Consider the following 23182-nt stretch of genomic DNA (forward strand, 5'->3'; position numbering starts at 1 on the left):
GGGTGTAGGTTGTTGAAATCTCTGTGGAATATCTCCAGTGTTTCTTGGCCATGCGTCCAGATCATAAAGATGTCATCGATGTACCGTAGGTAGAGGAGGGGTGAAAGGGGATGGGAGTTGAGGAAACGTTGTTCTAGGTCAGCCATAAAGATGTTAGCATACTGTGGGGCCATGCGTGTACCCATGGCTGTGCCGCTGATCTGGAGGTATAAGTTGTTCTCAAACTGGAAATAATTGTGGGTGAGAACAAAGTTACATAGGTCTGCTATCAGGTTGGCAGTAGTGTCCTCTGGGATAGTGTTTCTAATTGCTTGTAATCAGTCTTCATGTGGGATGTTGGTATATAGAGCTTCTACATCCATGGTGGCAAGGATGGTATTATTGGGGAGGTTATCGATGTTTTGTAGTTTCCTTAGGAAGTCAGTAGTGTCTCGGAGATAGCTGGGGGTATTGGTTATGAAGGGTTTGAGAAGAGTGTCTACATAGCTGGATAGACCAGTAGTGAGCATGCCAATACCAGAGATGATGGGACGTCCGGGGTACCCAGGTCTATGGATCTTGGAAGTAGATAGAACAATCCTGGTCGGGGGTCAGAAGGTGATTCTGTGTGGATTTGTTCCCGAGTAGCTGTGGGGAGGCTTTTAAGGACACAGTGTAGTTTCTTTTGGTATTCCAAGGTGGGATCAGAGGGGAGAGGTTTGTAAAATGTGGTGTTTGAGAGTTGTCTGGTTGCCTCCTGGTTATAGTCGGCCTTATTCATAATGACCACAGCACCCTTATTTACATTGCATTGGCATCCAGGACAAACACAGAGCAGGTATTATCTTTTCTGTCTTTGATCTTCTGTTTCACAAAATTTGGAGATGGAAATTTAGACTGTCCAGTCATGTAGTCTACTCCTTGCAGAATTGTTTGGAACAGTATTTTTCTCTTCCTTCCATCTCTCCTCTGCTTCTTTTTGTCCAGTCCTGTTACTATTGACACTACAGTAGAGCCCAGTTTATGACATGCACAGGAAGACAACTGGTGTCCTTTCCCAGTGAGATTAGGGATGATAACAACAGAGAGAGATGAGGTGAGAAGGAAAGGGATGTAACACACAAGCCCGGGCCTTGGGGAAGTGCTTTTCAATCCTTTTTCATTTGCTGAGGGTGCAGTCCATAAAATCTACCAACTCTGAGGGTTTAGACATCTGAGTTTGCTCCAAAATGCACATTTGTCCTCTGGCAGAAAACAGAAGGAAATATTTTAAGGAACAATCCACCCATAACTCCCATTCCTCTGCTGCCTAACCCTCTGCCCTCTCTTGCCCTTCTCACCTGGAGCAGAAGAGTCCCTGAGATAGGAGACTGTTCTGCTTGGCTAAGTGTGTAGCTGGATAGATTAACAATATTGTTGGGTGAGTTAAGAGTATCGCTATTGTGGCCCCTTGTGGAATGACGCAGTTTAGATAGTTTAGTGTCCTTATTTCTCTGTAGAGAAGTAAAAGGTCTACTGTAAATAGATTGTCTTGTTTTTATAAAGTCCAGACACATGGAAGTTTGTGCAGAAGGTTGTCTTTTTATGAGAGTCTCCAAGTTTGACAGCTCATTCTTTATGTTCTTCTGTTTGCTTTGCAGAATTCTGCTGATCAGGTGGTTTGTCAGTTTCTTTGAGTGTGTGTGTTTCACCACTGAGAAAGAGGAACAAGGTAAAAAAAGGTAACCCTCCCCCTACAAGACAATAGGAAAAGAAGAAGCTAAACTATGATTTTCTTGGGAAAGAGGAAGAATTTTTTGAAAAAAGTGATATTGGTGGGAAAAAATGGCTTGGTGGTTGACGCTAAATGCTGCAATCCTGAGGGCAGGATGACAGAGACTTCGCATGCTCCCCTCACCCCCCGGCCACTCAGAGCTCGAGGGTGGGGGAAATGTGCAAAGTCTCCTCCCACTGCCAGGGGCATGAGCACCTAGAGAGAGCCACCAGCTGTTCAGAACAGCTGATGGTTCTCTCAAGGGGGAGGGAGCAAAGACTTCATGCACTCCCCTACCCCAAGACCAATCAGGGTCTCTGGGCAGTGAAGCATGGAAGAGTCCACCCCTTCTGCTCAGGGCCCTCATCCCTTTTGGGACAGCTTGGGGCCACTTTAAATTTTTTTGAAGTGGCCCCCGGTCAAAAATTGTTGCCCACCCTGGCCTATCTGCTCAATTCTTGTGACTCAGCAAAGATCTCAGCAGGAAAAGAAAGCTGACTGATCTAATATTATATTCAGCTTCATTGAAAGTAATCCCATCTTCCCTTTAAAACAGTGGCTGCCCATTGACCCCTAGGGTATGAAGAGAGATGAGTAAGACTGGGACTACTAAGGGGGATATGACTGATGTCTATAAAACCATGACTAGTGTGGAGAAGGTAAATAACAAAATGTTGTTTACTCTTCTTCGTAACACAAGAACTAATAGTCACCAATTTCTAGTAATAGGCAGCAGGTTTAAAACAAACAAAAGGAAGTTATTTCTTTACCTAACACAAGTAAAGGAAATTAACATAAGTAAGCATGATTTTGTCTCTCTATTTTAGCCCTATCTCAGTGCCCCACTGTCTGCAATGTATTTATCCTCACAACATGCCAGCAAAGCATGGAAGTGCTACCATTTCATTGATGGACAACCAAGGCACAAAGATGCTAAGTCTGAGGTCCCAGGAAGTCTTTGGCAGAACAAGGAAGTGAATCTAAGAACGTGTTAGGCTAGTTCCAGCTTCCCTAGCCTAATCTGTCTCTTGTGGGGCTGAGGCAGTGGGGCTCGGAGTAGAAGGATCTGGGCACAATTCTCATCTCTACCATAGCCTTCCTGGCTGACTTTGGATGCATCACTTATGCTGAATCCCAGTTTCCCATGTATGAAATGGGGACATTACAACTCTGTTTTCTGCTTTTTATCTATGTAGACCCTGGACTTGCAAAAACTTCTGCAGGGTCTTCACTGTACGCACTCGAGTAACCCCACTGAGGTCAAATTCATGCTCCACAAACTTTTTGGTTTAAGGTCCCAATCCTGCAAAGACTTATTCATGGTCTTACAAGTTTGCTTGTAAGTAGTTCCATTGGAAAATCTGTTGTTAGTTTTGCTTTTTTTTTTTTTTTTTTTTTTTTTTTAAATGTTATTTTAAATAGGGGAATGTTCACTGAAATAGCTTCATCCTGAAGTTTTTACTTGGACAAAACTCTCATTGAAATCCATCAGGTTTGGGAATGGGCCCAACCTTTGCAACTACATTCCTGTCAAAGCAATGTATCTGATTTATAGATTTTTGAATAAGAACTTTTTATCGTTTTATGTTTTTTTAAATAAACCTGATTTAGCAGTGCAATAAAATGATACATACTTTTACAGCACTAGTAAAGCAGATTAATATTTTTAAATGTTATTAAAAATTATTTCTGACTGCTTTCATAGTTTAGCACTAATCTAACTGCTTTTGTCTCATGAGCAAAGCAACATTCATGATGAAATAGAAAGCATGGGGATGCCAGATGTTGTTTAATTGAATAATCATGTAACTGCACCAAATCCTACTGGTCACATGATTATTTGATGGTCCCCGGGGGTGGGGCTGGCAGCCAGTATGCTCCTAGACCCACTCCAAGGAGCCCCTGCCAGCATAGCAGCAGTGGGAGGTGGAGGGAGGTGGCTCCATTGTGGGAGGCAGCAAAGTGTGGGGGCACAGGCAACTCCATGGAGTTGGCATGTGTGGAGAGCTGGTTTGAAATCTGGCTCCCTGGGCATATCAGCTCCCGCTCGACCCCCTCCCTCCATTGTCTCTGATAGAGAGGTAGCAATGCGGGGAGGGGGGGAGGAGGGGAGAAGCAAGAGGCTCCATAGGAGCTGATATGCACAGGGACCTGGCTTAAAAGCTCCTGCCTGTCCCCTCACCATTTGCACTGCTTACCAGTTCCTTACACCCCTTATACTCTTACTCCTTACTCTTTACACCCCTTACCAGCTCCTGCGTCCCCCCTCACCGTTTGCACTGCTGCCTCTCTATCAGAGCTGCCTGATATCAGTGCAGCTGGGAAGGCTCCACAGAATTTGGTGCTCATGGGAAGAAGACATAAATTCAGCTCCCCATCGGCACCAGCTCCCACCTTCTCCCTCTCCACCCCTCCCCCCTCCCCATGGCTGCCTCTGATATATTTGCAGTGGGGGGAAGGGAGAGTGTGTGTAGTCCTTAGGATTAACCAATGAATGAGGGTTCACGGTTAATTATTTACATGACTAATCGCTAACAACCCTAGTAGGTCGATCACCAATTCTTTAGTGACCTCCACATGGGATTGAAGACTTTAAAAGTTGAAAGAAAGCTAACTTGAGGCATGTTGCAATGGTAAAGTATTCAGACATTGACATAACATTCCTTTCTACCTAAGGCCAGTTAGGGGATTTTCAAAGGGGCCCAGGAAAGTTAGGTGCCAAAACTAATGGGCTTTTGAAAGATCTCAGCCTGGAGCAATTGGAGCTGGGTGTTTGTGCCAAATAGCACGTGCATGAATACTCATGCAAGTAATCTTACTGAAGTCAATAGTGCTACTCACGTGAATGAGGCTTGTAGCCTCATGAAACCATGCACCTATTTCAGTTATCTGAAGTTGAGACCTTAAAGGGATACTTAATGCCTACAGTGGCTTCTAATGTTACATTTTCTTTCTCTAAAGTTCTGCTTGGCTAATTGTTTTACATACATGATAAGGAAAATTCTCTGCTTGCAAAAGACCCAGAAAGCAGTGGAACAAGTCCAGTTTCATTCACAAATAAGGGGTCTGCTAGGATTCCGGGATCCCACAATATAGCTCTGCTTTGTGGTGCTCCCTGTTCTCTGTTAGAGGAGTGTTCTTTAGATGGGGCAACTAGCAGATCTATAGAAGGACTCCACAAAGAAGAAGGGCTGTGACAGATATGGTGGCACTGGTAGCCTCAAAGCAGCAAACAGTTCCTTCTTGGGCCTGAGGAAGAAAATGCTAGTTACTTGAGCTGTAGAGAAGAACAAGGATTTGCTGCAGCCCACCTTTCACTTCATAGAAGTAAGGCTTGGGATTGTAAAAAAGCATAATACGTAAGAGCAGAATCAGGCCTCATATGTACAATATGTTACATATATGTACTATCATGTAACAACATAATTAAAGTAACAGAGCTGTGAAGTTTTGGAACTTGCATGAAAGACTTTCAGCAATTGACCTTTGATACATATTGGAAGCCCATTGTAACCTGGAGCACATGCAAACTGAAACCAAAAAAGACACACTGCAATTATCCAGTATCAACTGAATTTGCTCTGGAATATCGTCACCCATAAAATAGCCCTCAGTAAGAAATAAAAGTGCTTAGGTGAAAGACCATGACTGACCATTTTCTTAACATGGTCTAGTAATTACAGACTGTTCACTGCTGGTCAGCATTATACTGCAGCAGAGCTCTCATTTTTCTCTCCAGTTCAGCCTGTTTGAGTTCAATATATAACAGATTTGGAAACTAGAAACACCTATGGATATATTAACATACTATATGGCTTCTTCAATGAATAGTCTGTCACCATCTAGAATACTTTTTATATTGCTGGCCTGTTTTATACCCAAAACTGGGGCTGATCAAAAATCCAAATGAAAAAGATGAAAAATCCAAAGAGAAGTACTCAGAAATCCACCTTGCAGGATAGGATAATGGCTCAGGCCCTGATCCTACAAAGACTTACACACTGCAAATACTCCATTAAAGTCAATGTTATTCATAGTTCTAATGTTAAGCATGTGCTTAAATCATTGCAGGGACAAGGCCTCAATTTGTGAACAATGCTGACAGCTTGGGTGTGTCTAAACTACATGACTCTGTCGAGGGAGCCATGTAGATTAGGCTGATCGGCAGAGAGAAATGAAGCCGCAATTTAAATAATCATGACTTCATTTAAATTTAAATGGCTGCCACGCTCTGCCGACCAGCTGATGATCAGCTGTTTGTTGGCAGATCGGGACAGTCTGGACACGCCGTGGTCGACAAGGAAGCCTTTGTCGACCGGTGCAGGTAAACCTGGTTTCACGAGGCATACTGCAACTAAGATTTGGAAACATAAATAAAGCTAAATTTTATTATTAGTTGTATTGCAAGATCTTGAACCCTATCCCCGCCGCTCAGACTCTGAAAGTGCCTTTATTCTAATAAGAATTTTGCAGCTTAGGTTCATTTTTTTTTTTAATCTCGTTTGTACCAGGAAAGAGATATATATTTTTAAAATATTTTTTTCAGGCCATGTTGTCAAAGTTTCTCATTTCTCTCTGTCTAACCAGACCTAGCCAGATCTCAGGTCCTGAAAGTAAAGGTTAGAAACTTTGGAGGTTTTCCCATCCTTTGATATTTACATTATAAAATGTTTCACAGCGTAGGAATCTGAGTGGCAGTCAGACTGATCTTCATGTATTTGTTTATCTAAACTGATTGACACGGTAGCAGAGTAAATTATGAAATAGTAATGAGGCTGCTCCACTGTGACACCCTGGGAACTGAACTTTTATTAACATTCCAAGTCATGCCCGACTATGGTGGGACTATTTGTCATGCCTATAGCTAAGTCAAATCTTAATAGCTGAAAACTTTAAACCAATGTAGCTAATTTACATTATTTATGTAATGAAATCATGTAAATATAGACCAGGGCTACTCAATACGCATCCCGTGGGCCGCATGCAGCCCGTGGCCCGTTTGTTTGTGGCCTGCGATGCAGTTTGGGTTTACATGGAGCTCAACATGTGGCCTGCAGTTGGGATCCCTTGAACATGCCCTCCACTGGGAACACTCTCCACAATGGCGAGCGCCTCCCAGACAGGGTGAGCGCTGAAAGACGCAAGCAGATGGACTGGCTGGAACAGACGGGTGCAGGGTGTTGGCATTTCTAGCCCCCAGGAAGGAGGTGCCAGAAGTGCCAGGGCATTGTGGGGAGTCTTTTGTATGCGTGCCTGTCAGTGCGAAAGAAGCTATTTGCATCTATATGCAACCACACTTAAGTTGCAACCCTCAGCGTATGCTGTATCATTGTGGCCCCCGGGGCTTCCAAAGCTGAGTAGCCCTGATATAGACAATGAGGCTATGATTGCACATAGGGGCTTTAACCACGTGAGGGACAAGGGTTGCAAGGTGGTTTCAACAAAAATACCGGACACTCTTGACATTACATCACAATCTACATTACATCTTATTTAGAAAATACCGGACATTGATATTTTCTCATTTATATTTTCTCAATTTTTTTCCCGAACAGAAAGCTCAAATACTGGACTGTCCAGTTCGAAACCAGACACCTGGCAACCCTCTGAGGGGCACATTGTGGCAAGTACTGTTTAAACGTACAGAGTAAAATCCTGGCATAATTCCCACTCATCTAAATATAGCCAGGATTTCACTCCTAGTAAATGATAATCCCTAACCCAAACAGTTTATAATTTATCAAGACAAAACAGAGTAAGTGAGTGAGTACAAGCAGGCAAGAGGGAGGGAGGATGAGACAGCACCATTGACTGGAGACTAAACTGTGGGCACTATTTGCAAATATAGCAAGTCAATTCGAAGCAGCAATCTCATTGGTGGACTGTACATTCCATTCTGGAGAGTCTTGGATTTTGAATAATCTAAGGGCTCAGTCCTTGATTCGCTGAAGGCAATGGAGCCCCTCACAGGCTCAGGCTCTGCTCATGTGGGTATGTTTGCAGGATCAAGGCCTAAAATACTAATAATTCTGATAAAAACATTATTTTAAAAATATGGAGCCTGTTCTCTAGCTGAAATCCAACTGACTTGCCACATTTGCAAATAGAGTCCACAGTTTAGTCTCTACTAAGCCATCCAGTTAGTGGTGCTGTCTCATCCTTGCTGAAATCAGCAGGGACTGTGGGTGCTCAGTACTTTTGAAATACAAGCCAAGGGCTTTTATCTAGAGATCAAATATCTTTCTGCAGGGGCAGATGAGAGTGCCGCAGGGCCCAGGGCAGTGCCGCGGGCCCTGGGCAGCAAAATTTCGCGGGGCCCCCCCTTTGACACAGCGCATGCGCCGTGGTGCCAAGGCGCATGCACGGGGCCTCGGGAAGCGCAGGGCCCGGGGCAGCCGCCCCGCTCGCCCTGCCCTAAATCCGCCGCTGTCTTTCTGTTTCTTTTCTCTTTGCTCAGTGGAATACTTTTGGCATCTATAGGAACCCAATAAGCAGCACACACGTAAAGACCATCTAATTCATTACTTGACCTTCAGTTGTAACCTAAATCCTTCCTCCCAGTTCCTATTTCTTCTACTTCTTCTGCCATTCCATATAAACTTCAGTGATGGACTCAGTTCTTGTCCTTTCTCTAAAATGTGTATGGAAAAAGGATGGGATGCCAGTGCCTCTTCTCCTACAAGCCGGATATGTCTCATCTGAGCCACATGAATCCATGAAGAATTTTCCAAGTCTGAAGCACTTTCCATCTGGTTCCCTTTAGTCTGATCTGCTGACCTATTGGGTTCAGTCCCTTTGCAGAACCAGATGCTGTCTGCTAAGTTAGCCAAACCAATTTTTCATCTGCTTTGTGTCATGGGCCTTAAACTGATGGAAGGAGGACTTAAAAACTGATTCAGTACAATCTGCTGAACTTTACACTGACGCTATTTAAGAGTCATTGATTGGGACATTCCGCACTTCTGTTTCCTCAAGCCCCACTCAGGTCAACTTGCGTACAAGAAAATACCTGACTAGAGAGGGTTAGGAAGCTGAGTTATAGGCACACTCTGCTGTGCAGTGAATGATAATGAGATACAATAGAAACCAAAACTGTAGAGAGAGTAGAGCAACATTTGCAGCGTATTCTGCTTCCTACTCCCTACACTAGGGATCCACACGATGGAGAATAGAAAGGGGGAAGGCAGCTGTGCCTCCCAGTATTCTCTCCTCAGGGAGAAATCTATCCCAAAGTTCCTGCTGTTTGAACCCACGGTAACAACCACTCTACAGCTGCAGGTGCATTAGGAGGGTGTTTCACTGAAGCCATAGGTGGAGACTAGGGATCAGGCAGCCATGGGAGGAGGCAATGGAGCAGCATGGTGGTCATGGGGCACAGAAAGGGTATCTTGGTATCTAGGCAGACCTCAAGCGTAGGAGGAAGTGACATAGGCCAGTTCTGAGGGCATGTAACTCTCCTTCTGGCCTCTGGGAAGCTGGAGAGAATTTACAAAAAGGAAACCTAGTGAATTTCCTACTAACTGGGCCTCCATCCTACCCAGGCACAGAAAAGCCCACAGTGTAGATACAGTACAGAGGTAAAAGTAAAAAACCCATTGTCTCCTTACTGGACATGACGATCAACCCTCAGTGCAACATGCAGGCCTCCAGAGTCCTGCACTTGAGACGGAAGAATCTCAAGCATTGTTACAGGCTGGGGACCAACCAGCTAAGTTGGGGATTACAATGGATGAGAATCTGGATATGAGTCAACAGTGTGGCCTTGTAGCCAAGAAGGCTAATGGCATATTAGGTTGCATTAGGAGGAGCATTGCCAGCAGATCCAGAGAAGTGATTATTCCCCTTTATTTGGCTCTGGTGAGGCCACATCTGAGTATTGTGTCCAGTTCTGGGGCCCCCACTACAAAAAGGATGTGGAGAGGCTGTTCTCAGTAGTGACAGATGGCAGAACAAGAAACAATCGTCTCAAGTTGCGGTGGGAAAGGTCCAGGTTGGATATTAGGAAAAACTATTTCACTAGGAGAGTGGTGAAGCACTGGAATGGGTTCCCTAGGGAGGTGGTGGAATCTCCATCCCTAGAGATGTTTAAGTCTTGGCTTGACAAAGCCCTGGCTGGGTTGATTTAATTGGGATTGGTCCTGCCTAGGGGGCTGGACTTGATGACCTCCTGAGGTCTCTTCCAGTCCTATGGTTCTATGATTCTATCATTCTATAACCCTTCCCTGCACAGGTAAGGATTGTGCTTTCAGAACTCAGAGGGCACTCAGAGGACACCTGAGCAACAGGCAGGAGACAGCGTCCTGGGAAATGACTGCAGAAGGAAGCCCTGATGGCAAGCCACCCAATTCTGGGTTTGCGTGGCCAGACAGCTGGGCTGAGATGCACCATATTGCTGGAAGGGGCCTGCAGTGACCACAGCAACACACAGATCTGTAACTTACAGGCAAAAGAATAATGCAGAAGGGTTACACTGGAATATTGTTACCTATTCTCTCTATGGACTGCACTGCCCCAAGGAGCTGGCTTGGGAATGTCTGGATTCATGTTTCAGTTAGAAATGTTCATTGTGCTGGCAGCCCTGGCAAAGGAATCCTCTGTTGTGTATGAAGTGTATGAGTGTCCCTAGCCTCCCCCGAAGTAGGAATAAGACCCTCCGGAAAAGGGCGCTTTTTCCGGAGGATCGGGGCCAGTGTAGACGCTCTTTTCCGGCTTTTTTAAAAGCCGGAAAAAAGCGGCGGACATTTTTATTTAAATGCCGCGGGGGATATTTAAATCCCCCGCGGATTTCCCTACGATGACTGGTGAAATTTACATGCCCCTTCCGGAAAAGGGGCCAGTGTAGACGTAGCCTAGAGGTTTTTAAGTCCCAGCTCGACAAAGCCCTGGTTGAAATGATTTAGTTGGGGTTGGTCCTGCTTTGGACAGGGGGTTGGACTTAAAGACCTCCTGTGGGCTCTTCCAACTCTGATTCTATGATCTGCCAACACAGCTGAGTGGTCTAAAGGCCTATCTGTGATGGACAGAAACACCACATGCACCTGAGATGTTCCATGCTGAGGTACCCTGAGGCTGAGTGAAGAACAAAACAAGAAACTGACTGGATAGGATGGAAACTGTTTTACAAGCAGTCTGGCTGCATGCCTGCCGAGGGAAAAGCCAGTTTATCAGGTTGAATTAGGAGATCTGCCGCAATACAAAGTAGAACTTTTGGATGAGGTATTGTATTGGGACTGAGAAACTCTGGGTTCAATTCCTAGTTCTGCTACACCCTTCAGCTGTGACCTCAGGCAACTCATATGTAAATGGGGATAATATGATTTCCCTCCCACACTGGGATGTTGTGAAGATACAGGCATAAATGACTATGAGTTGCTCAGGTGATATAGTTATTGGATCATGTAAGTACCTAGAGAGAGCCGTGATTGCATTATAGATCAAACTTTCAGACTTGTATTTCTTGTGCATCCCAATTCCCATTTCACTTCTGTGGCATGCAAAGGTTTTAGGATAAATAAAGACCCATAATCAAATCCTAAACCTGTCAAGGAAACTTGATCTTTCTGTACCAGAGTCATAATGAGAAGCACACTGCCTGGGGGGGGGGGGGGGGGGGGAGGGGGTTGAGTTTGAATGCTTGCTACACATTCAAATTCTTTCACATCCCTTCCTAAATAGCATCTCTCAGCGCTGTTGGGAACCTATCATGGTGGCATTCCAGCTGTCCAGTGGCTGATCCAAATAATGAAAAGCATATGTCTCCCTATTGTGCAAATTACTTACAAGTCTTTTGCAAGTAATTGATGTCAGAATCAACACAGCAGGAAAAGAAGTGTATCTTAGCAGAGTTTATGTTTCTCTTTACTGTACTTTCATTTTTTCAATGTCCTGATTTTAGAATCCTGTCCAGTAAATTCCTTGAATTATTGTTATGGAGTTTTTCAACATGTTTCTTAGCGGTTAATTCTTTTGGCATGTCTCAGGCACTGAGGAGTTCAAAAGAATTATCACTGACAAGGTATTTCACCAGGGCAGGTGTTCTTCATTAAGACAAGGTTCTATTTTCTACTTATAAAAACAAACTTCCTGCATATTGTGATTACAAGGAAATAGTCATAGTTTTATATAGATGAACTGATATTTAAAACCAAAGACGTTGGAGTTAGACTGGGCCTTTTCTCACATTGTTTGCTTTTCGTGCCCTTGCATAACTTCTGAGGAGCTTCTCTCAGTAGTTCAGCGGTTTTGTGTCCTAAGCATAACAATCCCACATGTTACTATAGTCTAGATTCCTCCTGCCAGTTCACCCCTTTCCCTGGTCCCATTTTGTGCATGTTTGTCTTAATAAGCAGTCTTAGCTCTTATGTAGTGCTTTGCATTTTACAAAAGCAGATCAGTACCATTACCCCAGTCTTACAGATGAGGAAACTGAGGCACAGGGAGGTGACAAATCTTGCCCAAGGTCAGCCTCAAGGCCAGCATTGTTTTAGTCTTTTCTTGCATCCTGAGTAAAAGGTTTTAAAATATGGTGGCTGTTCAAATGGAAGTGAACCAGTGATAACTAATGGCAACACCACCACCAATGGTAGGACGGAGAGCACAAGAAACCCTCTGCATCAGGTAACTTTGGTGCTAGCTATTTCCAGCATAAAATGGGAAGTGATCTTACCTAGTAAAGTCTAAAAAACATTCAGAATAGTTTTAAGCACTTTGCTTATTAAGAAGAGAATTTGTTCCTATGCTTATAATTGAGCACACACTTAAGTGCTTTCATGAACCAGGGCCTCAATAAAGGTCCAGAGTCCATTAAAGATAATGGGAGACTCTCTGTGACCCCTCTAGGACCACAATCCACAAAACAATTCAGCGCATATTCATCTGAGCATTTGCTGTTAGCCATACAGATGCCTCAGTGCCACAAGGATACTTTGAAGTATGCAAGAGATGAGGGGAAGGCAATAGAGAAAGGGACTAGAGGGCTGTGTCTAGACTGCATCCCTTTTTCGTAAAAGAGATGCAAATTAGACCTATTGCAATTGCAAATGAAGCGAGGATTTAAATCCCCCCCACTTCATTAGCATAAAAATGGTTGCCGCTTTTTTCCGGCTTGGAGCTTTGCCGGAAAAAAGCGCCAGTCTAGACGCGGATCTTTCGGAAAATAAAGCCTTTTCTGAAAGATCCCTTCTCCCATGAAGAGAATTTTGTTTACAATGCACAGAAGTTTGTTTTTATGCATATATTTTACACATTCTGATGTAACTTCTGTGCTTGCTTTCTGGGTGATACTGTATGACTGCTCCACAATTAGGGTTACCAGATGGTTTAAAAAAAATACCGGACACACTTGATCTCAGTCTTCTGGCATCTGTCCCAACTACCACGACTTTTCAAAGATGATAGCTAATACCTTAGGGTATATCTACACTACAAAGTTAATTCGAAATAACAGCCGTTATTTTGAATTAACTTGAATAGTGTCTATACATGCAAACCGCTATTTCTAATTTAATTTAAAATAGCAGAGCCCTTAATTCGAATTTGGTAAACCTCATTCTATGAGGAGTAATGCCAAATTTGAAATAGCTATTTCTAATTAAGTGCTGTGTAGACACTCAATTCGAAATAGGGGGCCTCCAGCCCTTCCCAGGGAGCCCTGGTGGCTACTCTGGGCACAACCAGGAAAACTTACTCTCCTCTCCCCCATCCCCAGAAACATTAAAGGGGTAGACCCTGGCCACAGTGCCTGTTCCAGCTCCAAGCCTGCCAGCCAAGCCAGACGTCACTGCCCCTGACCCAGTAGCCCCAAAACATGAGCCAGCAAGCCACTGGCAGCCAGCCCTCCACCGCTCCCCAGGAACAGTCTGCCAGCTCCCAGGAGCCTGACAGGGGCTGGAGAAGGCAGGCGCCTTCCTGGTCCAGGGTGGAGATCATGGACCTTATTCAGGTTTGGGGGGATGCCCCCAACGTCCATGATCTCCGCACTAGATGGAGGAATGCGGCCATCTATGGCAGGATAGCTGTCAGCCTGGCCACCAAAGGCCACATGCGAACCCAGGAGCATGTTAGCATGAAAGTCAAGTTGGTTTGGCAAGACCCCCAACCCCGAGCCCTGATCTTCCCCTCTCCCTTCTTCCCCTTGCTTTCCCCTTCCAGCTCCCTTCTCCCAGGTTTCCCTCTCCCCTCTCCCACCTCCTTTTCCCAGTCTCCCCAGAGGTTCATCCCCCTCTCCCTGCAGTTTTGTTCAATAAACCCAGTTTCTATTTTTCAACATAGGTGTCTTTTATTTTACATCAGGAAGGGGGACTAGGGAGGGGTAAGTGGAAGGACGTGAGGGAGGAATGGGGCACGAGCCCCCAGTGGGGAGGGCTGGGGAGGCTCTGGGGGCTCCTCGGGGTGGACGCTCTCTCTCAGGGCCTTCTGGATCCTGACAGCCCCCCAGTGAACTCCCCGGATGGCAGCTTGCAACAAGTGCAGCTGGGCTGATGGCAACTACTCCACGAGATGCACCGGCGTGCCCAGGGGCAGCTCTGGCTCCATTTGGCCAAGTGCTGTGGTGTCCCGAGTTCGGGCACTCAGGGCACTCCAAGACAGGACTGCTTTGCTGTCCCTCATCGAGGTAGACAAGCAAGTGGGGAACCCTGAGAACTGTCTGTCCGGGATGAGGGTAGGGTCCCTTTAAGCATGGAACTCAGTTAGCCTCAGGCAGCAGCCCCACACAGTAAGTCCTAATCTGATGCCCTGCTGGCACTGGTTCCGGCCAGCCTTAACTTTGGTTCAAGGCCCACTCAGTGTGGACATGCTATTTCAAAATAGCAAAATGTTATTTTGAAATAGTTTTTGTGTCTAGATGCGTTATTTCGAATTAGCTTAATTCAAATTAGCTATTTTGAATTAAGATAATTTGAAATAGCGCTGTAGTATAGACATACCTCCTGATACCTCTTCTATCAATTCCTTGAGTATTCTAGGATGCATTTCATAAGGCCCTGGTGACTTGGAGACATTTAACTTATCTAAATAATTTTTATCTTGTTCTTTTCCTATTTTAACTTCTAAACCTACTCCATTATGTTAGGCATCCAGTCACCAACAACCTTCTTGGTGAAAACCGAGACAAAGAAGTTGTTAAGCATTTGCATGTTTTCTTTTAGGCTATGTCACACTACATTCTTCTTGCACAAGAAGCCTTTTGCACAAGAGTTTTTTACACAATAACTTCTTGCGCAAGAAGACAGAAGAAGGTATGCAAATGCGAATGCTATTTGTATACCTCTTCTGGAAAAAAAAGACAGTGTAGCTGTACTCTTACTAATGGGTGTTGAGAGAATGTTCCTCTCCTTCCCCAGCAGTCATAGGAAGCGTGTGTGCCAGACACAGGCAGCAGAGGGTGCTCATTCCCTTTCCATGATGGCAAACTGACTGAACAGCATGATCAGCTGTGGAAATGCTGTAAAAATAGCCTTTTGGAGGCAACATTCCATTTCCTGCAAAGACCTCATTCATTTATCCGAACAAAACCACAACAAAAGTGAAAGCACTATTGAACAAAAACAAAGGGTAAAGGAGCATTATTCACATAAGTGTAAGACAAATTTTTCGGTAGCCAAATGTTATCTATATCATTGCTCGGCTGAGATCTACCTGATCACAATTTAAAATACATTCAAGTGTAATTTAGGAAACTTGCTACTGATGGCAGTACCAAACCATATGATACATTGTTTGAAGGTTGAGTAAATAATTTAGATGAAAGATTAATATGATTTACAGTGAGCATTAAATATGACAAATGGTTTAGATTAGGTTTATAAAGGATGTATTGATATTATCAATGTGCTAGGGACATTAATATATGTATTGAGGCTTGTTATAAGCACATAAGTAGCTGTGTTACAGCTGGTACTAAGCCATGTTTATAAGCAATTTCTTGACCTGTTTGGACCATATAATAATCTATAACAATTGAGCAACCATTAATTTTTTGCAAGATACTTACATGTGAAACTAAAGCGTGACCAATATGACTGTTTGTAATCAAACAATCAGACCAATCTGGGAATTAAAGAGTACATGTTTTCAATGGATTAAAAGAAATGTATTATTGAACATATACCCAACACAGAATGTGGAACTCAGTGAGGCAAACAGATTCAATAAGGATTAAATGCTTATCTAAATAAAAAGAGTGCCTGTAAGTATATTAGCTAGAATGTGAGAATCACAGGATCACAGAATCCCAGGGCTGGAAGAGTCCTTATGGGGTCATCGAGTCCAGCCCCCTGCCCAAAGCAGGACCAATCCCAGCCAGGGCTTTGTCAAGCCGGGACATAAAAACCTCTTTGGATGGCGATTCCACTACCTCCTTCAGTAACCCATTCCAGTGCTTCACCGCCCTCCTAGTGAGATAGTTTTTCCTAATATCCAACCTAGACCACCCCCCAAATGTAATTTGACACCATTGCTCCTTGTTCTGCCATCCACCACTACTGAGAACAGCCTCTCTCCATCCTCTTTGGAACCCCCCTTCAGGAAGTTAAAGGCTTCTATCAAATTCCCCCTCACTCTTCTCTTCTGCAGATTAAATAAGCCCAAATCCCTCAGCCTCTCCTCGTCCGGAGAAAGCTCTGTCCATGTCCACAGTTCATTGTCCATTCTTATATAAAGCAAGTTTGGGGCCACAGTTTGAGTCTCCATCTTACCCTTCTACATAACCCCATTACAGCTTTTCCATAGTTTTTGTTCTCTTCATGCCACACATCAACAGGTAGCATAGAAATGTATTGGCCACATTCTGATGCCCTTGATTGCATTGAAGAGAAGGACCATTCACTTCAGCGAAGCTACATAATGCGAGCAAGGGTATAAGAATCTGGCCCCTTTCTTGCACATTATAGTAGAGTACAAGCTCTGATCCTTGGCACAAGGGTCAAACTTGGCTACAGGCTAGTCCCGGAGGGTGCGTCTACACAGAAGGTCTTAACTTGAAATAAGCTACACAAATTGAGCTACGTCAGGTGTGTATATTATTTTGAAATTGGGAGCATCTATACAGCACTTATTTCGAAATAGAGAATGCTTCCTCCAACTTCCTTTATTCCATGTACAATGAGGGTTACAGAAGTCAGAGTAAGAAGTCCTCCAGCTTGACAGTATTTTGACACTATTTCAAAATAACTGCTGTGTAGACACAGACTAAGGGTATGTCTACACTAGCCCCCTAGTTCAAACTAGGGAGGCTAATGTAGGCATTCGAAGTTGCAAATCAAGCCCGGGATATAATATCCCGCGCTTGATTTGCATCTTCCCGGCCTTGCAGGAGGAATAACAGGTAGTTCAATTTAAGGGCTTTAATTCGAAATACTGGGTCCCTGCCACGTGTAGATGCGGGCAGTTAGTCCGGACTTGTAAATTTAAAAAATGGCGACTGGCCGGGAAGATGCAAATCAAGCGTGGGATACTTAAATCCCGGGCTTGATTTGCAACTTCAAATGCCTACATTAGCCTCCCTAGTTCGAACTAGGGGGCTAGTGTGGACATACCCTAAGTTTTTTCAGAATAGTGCTAGTTATTTCAAAATAGTGTTGCAATGTAGACATACCCAAAGAATGCATGGCATGCATTAGCTCTTTGGCAGAGAGCAAAACTATTGCTATTTGCTATTAGCAAGGAGTTTGGTTCTCCAGTTAAGTGTCTATGGGACTGAGGGTCAAACACCAAAACATATTACACTGATCATGAGCAGAGAGAGGGACTAAAAGGACCTGTAGACAGAAACATTTTATGGCAGCTGAGTAGCACAAGGGGTGTAGATGTAAACCTGAACCCAGCCAACTAGTGTCACTTGAATTCCCTTCCCACTCAGGAATCAAGAAAAGTTTTGAAGGTCTTTTGTTAAAAGTTCTGTTCACTGTGTTATTTTGGAGAAAATTAGCCAAAGAAATTTGGGGGAGAAAAGATACAAATGATTGCTGGAGGGAGGGTAGTTAGGAGCCCAGTAGGTAGGGGAGAAGGATTGGGACTACAACAAGGAGAGATTTGTACCTCATGACTGGGGGTTAGCTAATATAACAGAAATATTACAGCAAAGCAACAGGTGTGCTACAGTTAATATTAAGAAAAAAATGTTTAAAGGGTGATCTTTCGGAGTGTTCCAAAATCCTCATCTTTGCCTAGAATGTCTTGAAATTTGCTGTGCTTTATGAGAGCAGATGTAATTCTTGTACCTAATAGGGAGAGATCTCTTTAAGGGTATGTCTACGCAGCAACGTTATTTCCCAGGCTGCCATCTGGGAGGTCCATCAAGGGGCTGTCAGTATCCAGAAGGCCCTGCAGAACAGCTTCCACCCTGAGGAGCACTAAGAGCCTCCCCGGTCTGTCCCGCTGGGGGCTTGTGTCTCATTCCTCCCTCACATCCTTCCACCTACCCCTCCCTAACTCCCCTTCCTGCTGTAAAATAAAATACACATATTTTCATGAACACAAACTCTCTTTATTTAACAAAACTGGGTGGGGGAGAATGAGACTGAGGAAAGGAGGCGGGAGAGGGGAAGAGAGAAGCTGGGAGAGGGGAGGGAGAAACCCGGGTGGAGGGAGCTGGAAGGGGGAGGCAAGAGGAAGAAGGGGGAGGGGAAGATCAGGGCTCAGGGTTGGGGGGGTCTCGCCGGACCAACTTGATTATCATGCAAACCTGCTCCTGGGTTCGCATGTGGCCTTTGCTGGCCAGGCTGGCAGCTATCCTGCCATAGATGACCACATTCCTCCATCTAGTGCGGAGATCATTGACGTTGAGGGCATCCCCCCTCCAAAACTTAATAAGGTCCATGTTCTCCAACCTGGACCAGGAAGGCGCCCACCTTTTGTGGCTCCTGGCAGGCTTGTGGGAGCTGGCAGACTGCTCCTGGGGAGTGGCGGAGGACTGGCTGCCAGTAGTTTGCTGGCTCATGTTTTGGGGCCACTGGGTTGGGCAGTGACTGCTGGCTCTGGGCTGGCAGGCTTGGAGCTGGTACAGGCACTGTGGCCAGTGTCTACTCCTTTAAGGGCTCTGGGGAGGAGGGGAAGAAGAGGCGTGTTCTTGGTTGAGGCCAGAGTGGCCTCACGGCACGGCACTTATTTCGAAATATCAATTTCGAATTTGACGTTATTCCTCGTGGAATGAAGTTTACCAATTGCGAAATAAGCCCTCTGCTATTTCAATTTAATTTTGAAATAAGAGAATGGCTGCGTAGATGCTAGGATAGTTATTTTGAAATAACAGCTGTTATCATATATATAGTAGACCAATGTCTGTGACTCTGTAACACTGAAATGCTGGCTGTTGCCTCTGGGCAGCGTTGTTGCCTCAGTCACGTCCATCTCCGGCTGTGGCACACAGCTGACTTTTGGCGCCGCTCAGCTGGGCCTCCGCAGGGGAGCAAGCGGTGCAAGCGGCTGTTTGGGGCCGGGTCTGGGGGCGGGGCCTGGCCATGTATGTCACTGCCCCGCCCCCCTTTGCCTCCCGTTGTGGTGCTCAGCTGACTTCTGCGCCTAAACAGCAAGCGGCATAAACAGCAGTTTGGGCTCCGCGCTCCACATGCAGCACGGGGAGTATGGAGCCCAAACGGCCGCTTGTGCTGCTTGCTCCTGTTTGGGCTCCATGGTCCCCCGAGTGAGAGGCAGGAAGGGGAGGAGAAGAGAAAGAGAGAGACGGAGAGAGAGGCAGAAGGCGGAGGAGAGCTGAGAGAGAGAAAGGGGGAGGCGGAAGGAGGAGGAGGATAGAGAGAGAGAGATGCATGTGAAGGAGAGACCCAAAAATCCCGTCTTATGACGGGCTATTGGCTAGTTTCGAAATAACTTTGCTGTGTAGACATAACCTATATGAGCTTTGCTGGGTGTGTTTCCTGCGCAAAAAGAGATTGCATTGCCCTAGAGGACCATCCCATTTTTGCTGTGTTTTGGATTCTAACTTCATCCCATTATTAAGGCAAAAGAATCCATGTGTTCATTTGTATTTCTAGTCAGTAATAGAAAGAAACCTGGTTTGTTCCAAAGAACATTGCACATTACTTAGGTCTGTGCAAAATAGATTGCTTGACGGTTAGAAATAGGACCACCTGGGGACAGATACCTCTGTCAGCTCCAGAACTATTCCCCATTAGGGAGCAAGTCACATAAACAAGTATGCTGTCCAAACAGTATTTTCCTCTTCTCAAGAGACGCTTGTGAATTCTACCTTTGATTCTGGTGTCTGACAGAGTTGATTGATGTGCCTGCTTTTGCTTCCCAGGGCGATATCTACAAAAAGTACTTCATGATTGGACAGTCTTTGGTTAGGTTAGTGGAATGTACTCTTTAGCACATGCTCCTTCTATAATTAATAAAAAGGCCATTAGTTCACAAAAACTTGGTTACTGCAAAGAGTCTTTAGCAAACTTTGGAATTTAGATTCTGAAGAACTGAGCCTTGCTCTTTACATGATACAAGCCATTTGAATTAATGTCTTTTCCTGATAAAGAAGCACAAATATTTGCAAGTAACTTAGAAATAAAATATGTGTTTATTCCAGAGTAGCAATCGGGAAAATAGTGGGCTCTTTCAGTAGATGCTGTGGTGTTAAATGTTATAGTATCAGCAGGAAAGTCATGGCTGTACCAAATTTGCATTTGTGGGCATGATGGAGTTTTCAGTTACTGCTCAGTAGCATGCAAGTCAGTGATCACTGACAAAATGTTCTGCTAATTGATCTATATAAGTATTTGTGTTGAGCACAGTACACTATGGCTTTCACAGTATTGTCACAAATGAACTTTGACAAAGAGAGGACAATCAAATGAGAATGCATGCAACATATTAAAAATGTTGCAAAATAGTCTACAGTGTATGTGTTGGGCAGCTTCCAGAAAATGTGGAGGAATTTGGTTTGGCACACAGTGTTAAGAATGCAATTTATTCTACCTAGGAAAGTAACAAGGGGTAGTTAGTCTGTAACTTTAAAAACAACTTTTAAAAAAATGAGTAGTCCTGTGGAACCTTAGAGACTAATAAAAACATATGTATAGTATCATAAGCTTTTGTGGGCAAAACCCACTTCCTCGGATGAGATGATCTTGATATTTATGATATTTGATATATAATATGATATTTATGTCTCATGTTATATATTTTTGTTAGCTCTGGTCTATCCTAGGAAGTTACTCTGAAATAACAAGTGGAGTATGCACACTACCAAGCCCGTTATTTCAAAATAACGGGCTGGTTATTTCAAAATAATAACTCCTGCTTTCCATAAAGAATAATGCTTTTCAAAATAGTTATTTCAAAAAAACAGTAGTGTGGATGCTCTGGTGCTGCTATTTCAAAATAACTACATGCCAGAGTAATTCAAACCAATTACTCCCTAGTGCTTCCTGGGGCTCTAAATCGAAGTAGTGCATCCATATTAAAGGAGCCTGGACTAATTTCAAGGCTTCCCCATAGTGTGGACACACTATTTCAAAATTATTATTTCAAGAGTTATCATTTTGAAATAAGTTATTTCAAAATAATGTCCTAGAGCAGACATGCCCTATGTCTCTAAGGTGCCACAGGACTACTATTTTTTTTTTAGGAATGTAAACAATCTGACTAGCATTCTTCCATCCCAGTTCTGAATTTAAAAGTCAGCTCAAATGCCTCAATCTTTCTGTATTTCAATGTCATTTTAGTCTGAAACAGGTATAGCCAGGAAGCAGAAAATATCACAAGTCAGAGCACTTGTTCAGTTTTATCTACAACAGAAAGAGTGGTTTTAAATTTCCTTTTAGTCCTCTGTTTATAATTGCCCAGGTTCCGTTTAGTGTTGCAGAATGGATATCCTTCACATTTGCATTTTCAATTTGTTGTTAGTAAGCAGAAAAGCAATATGAGATCATTAAGACTGAAAGCATGTATTGACCAGTACAGAGTTATTGCCGCATCAGGTCCATCTAAGTTTGCTGTTCTGTCTCCAACATTGGGAGAGGGATCATTAGATACTTCAGAAGAAGATATGAGACACCCCGCAGTAGATAGTAGATGTAAGATAGTCTGCCACCAAGGGAGGTCTCATCCTAATCTCTATACAGCAGAGCTAAACTCAAAATAAGCTATGGAACTTGAGCTATGTTAAATGAGTAGTTTAAGTTGAAAATGCTTATTTTGAATTTGGGCATGTCTACACAGCACTTATTTCACAATAGAGCACTCTTCCTCCAACTTCCCTTATACTCCTCAAACAATGGGGTTTACAGAAGTCAGTGTAAGAAGCCCATTAAAACCTGCAATGTGTTTTTAGCACTTGTAGAACCCCCTTCTTGTCAGCATTAATTCCTATAACTTTGGATGTTCTTGTTACTCATAAAAGCGCCTAATTCCTCTCTAAATCTCTAAATTGGTATCTTAGCCTAAACAACTTCCTGTGGCAAGGAGTTCCACAGTAACTATGGTGACTACCTACAGCCCAGAAAATGTATTACCATGTTCATATACTTATTCTTCTATTTCAAAAATAAAAAAATAAAAGTGAGGGTCTGGAAAGGATCAGTTAAAGTCTACTTCAGTTGTGTCCTTATTCTGCCTTGTCATCATCCCATATGAGTTATGTCTCCTCACCTGGGGTATTCTAAAGCCACGGAGATGTTATGTTTTTGAGCTGCCTTTGTGATAAATGTGGCGAAGTCAGTCATCACCCATGCACTCGCTCATGGCCAAAGGTCACTCTGCAAGACCCTGCCTGGTTTCTACTGAAGGGTCAATGCCAGACATTTTGTCAGTGGTCAAAGTGCCTCTTCTGAGGGCTTGGGTTTATTCATAGAAGATATAGTCCCAAATTAAAGTCTAATAAACAAACATTTACCTTCTTCCTCCTAACTCTTCCTGCCTGGGGCCTCTTCTGCTTTGGCAGGACACTCTGAAGCTCTACACGGCTGGAGTCTCAGTCCTGGCTCTCTGCTAGAGCTTCCTCACTTCTATTAGTCTGGATGTCTGAGCATCCCTCCTTCTCCTTCTCCTCTTCTTGCAGACTCACTTGAAGATAGAGTCTAAGACTGCCATGCACTGTGCTTTGTGTCTTGCTCATGACTTAAGAGTTTGTACTGGAGACAGATATTGCAAGGAAAATTCTTTTCACTGATGCTTCCAGCTGCCCTTTAGAGGGGAAATCACCAGATCCTCTCAGCTGCACCTCTTTAGTAATCTGTGTTGGCCAGGCCCAGGCCCTCCAATAAGGCCCTCTCTTATTTACATGAGAAGCCATCCTTTTGCAGTGGCCACAGAATAATTCCTGCAGGAATATATACAGACAGGGATAATTTCCACTGCAAACCCCTGCAAAGCTGTTTGGTTGGACCCCCCACACACTAGGACCAAAGTTGAGGGTGCAGTCTTCTAAAGCCCCCAGTTTTCCAAGACTGTATTTCTTTTCTACCTAAGCAGGTTCAGAGTGTGGGCATGGGCCAGTCC

This window comes from Pelodiscus sinensis, chromosome 10, assembly GCF_049634645.1.
Source record: "Pelodiscus sinensis isolate JC-2024 chromosome 10, ASM4963464v1, whole genome shotgun sequence".
NCBI lineage: Eukaryota > Metazoa > Chordata > Testudines > Trionychidae > Pelodiscus > Pelodiscus sinensis.